General features: G+C 33.7%; 1 long non-coding RNA gene across 1 annotated transcript; it reads left to right on the top strand.

Moving 5' to 3' along the window:
• Nucleotides 1-400: 400 nt before the first annotated feature.
• On the top strand, nucleotides 401-980 carry LOC148871754 (uncharacterized). Its single transcript, XR_016106678.1, has 2 exons — nucleotides 401-661; nucleotides 837-980. It is a non-coding gene; the product is annotated as an uncharacterized LOC148871754 (long non-coding RNA).
• The last annotated feature ends 1,157 nt before the right edge of the window (nucleotides 981-2,137 follow it).

Here is a 2,137-nt window from a genome sequence, read left to right as displayed (position 1 = left end):
GAATATACAACTCACCTTGAAGTCATATTGTCCCATGTGCTTCAAGTTGTTTCTTCACCCTTTGCTCGATAGGTGCAAATGTCAGAATCAATATTGTGAGAGTGAGACTAAAGTATGAAACCCCGAACTGATCTTGACTCTTAAGGTTTATTTTATTCAACTCATCATTCTAAGAGGAGCAATTCTTCACGTTCAAGTTTTAGAGGATTTTTCTACGGTCCGTTTGGTTTGTGCTAATGGAATGGGAAAATAGGAATGTTCGTCGAATATTCCTATTTTCCCACATTTGTTTTGAGCGAACTGTTGAGATGTGATGAGAACCAGGCTTTCATTTTTTAGGATGTGGGGTCTCACCAAATAGGTGTGACCCCACTACGAAAAGAAAGAAGTGAAAAAATTTTATCGAAGGGAGGCAACCATCTTCTTCTTAGCATCGTCTTCTTCTCAACCGTTGTCCAACCATCTCCTCACTGGCGCGATCTTCGACAATCTTTCTCGAAGTTAAACTCATATTTGGGTTCCTCTCATGATTTCCATTCTTTTATGTACCATTTTCACCTATTTTCATGAATGAGCTCCCACGAGATTTCCATTCATATTCTTCTCAGCTACCGTCCAACCATCTTCTACCGGCGCCATCTCCATCCAAATCTATCATCTGGTATCTACACATTTCTAGATCTGTGTTTTTTCTAGGTTTGTTGTAGATTTGTTCTCAAATACATTTGTCCTCTTTTCAATCTGTATTTTGTTTCAAAGGTGTTATTAGATCTAGTAATGCTCGAATTGATCATATCTATATTTTTTTTTTGTTTTCATTTTTTGTTGTGTTTCAGGTTATCACAGGTAACCCAAGGGGTTGCTGTTAGACCTGTTGTGTTTTTTGTTTTCATTTTTTGTTTCATGCTTTGTATTTATCAGTAATTTCTTGAATCAAGCTTTACATACAAATGGGTCAAGCCCAACTAAAGAACGACAAATGGCTCAAGCTTTGTTGTTATTTTTTTTTGAATAATCAAGCTTAGTACATTTCATTGTGGTTATTTTTTTTGATAATAAAGAAAATTTACATTAAACTGAAAAAAGATGATATAATATTAGGTTATAATGAATCATAGATAAGAAAACAGAGTAAAGGGTAATGCCATATCCTTCCAAATAAAGAACAACAAAGAATACTCTAAAAATCTAAACCCAAAGAAAAAATAAAATGTACCATCACCTACGGCAAGAAATTCCCTCGATCATCTTCTGGCAAAAGTGTTACAAAGACAACAAAGCTACTCCTCACTATGTCCATGCCATTTTGTTGTAGTTATATGGACAATATTCAATATTAAAGTATACTAAAAATGTTATAAATGGAACAATGGGACTAGATTTTTTCAAAGATTCCAACTATAGGAATTAGATAAGCTTGGGAAAACTGTCATAGGTTTGACTTTGCCATCATGTTATGACAGTTTTTTTCCCATATCTGTTCTGCTCAAGTTGCAGTCTAGGCCTCAACTGCAGGTGGTGTTTTTCCTTTTACGTTACTAGAATATTCTCTTTTTTTTTTCCATTTCCAGAGTTCTAGTTCAACTTTTTAGAATGATGTAGAGCAAGGTTATGGAATGGCTTAGAGGGGGACCATTGGTAAGTCTTTCTACAAAACTGCCATGGTGCACAGATGTGTCTAAAGTTAAAGTCAATTTATCCTTGATGAAACATGTCAAGTTCAAATACCTATGAAAAATCTACTACTTATACTTCAAATATTCTTCTTATTTCTGGTTTATGTTCACAAACGTATGGAATAACATGTTTATCTTGTCTGGAATAGTTTGTTATGTATTCATATTATATATCTTCTAATTGCCCCTACATTAGTCTTACCTATGTGGTGTAGCATAAAGGTTCCATATATGTTATATGTTTATGCTTGATATTACATTTTCATTTCTTAATATGGTTATTGCTCTAGGTTATTGATTTGTGGTAGCCGTTAGACATTTTCTTTCAAGAATCTAGTGATTTCTATTTGAAAGCTCTAGGTCAGAAAAAAAAATTGTTCCTTGATAGCGTAGATATTCATAGAATTCATGAATTCACTCTTTCAAAATGGTTACATGTTTTCTCTTTTTAAATGCAGATT

Source organism: Nelumbo lutea, chromosome 2 (assembly GCF_056320005.1).
Source record: "Nelumbo lutea isolate HS-2025 chromosome 2, American lotus-T2T, whole genome shotgun sequence".
Lineage (NCBI taxonomy): Eukaryota > Viridiplantae > Streptophyta > Magnoliopsida > Proteales > Nelumbonaceae > Nelumbo > Nelumbo lutea.
The sequence above is the reverse complement of the archived record's forward strand: the minus strand, read 5'-3'. Positions and strand labels throughout refer to the sequence as shown.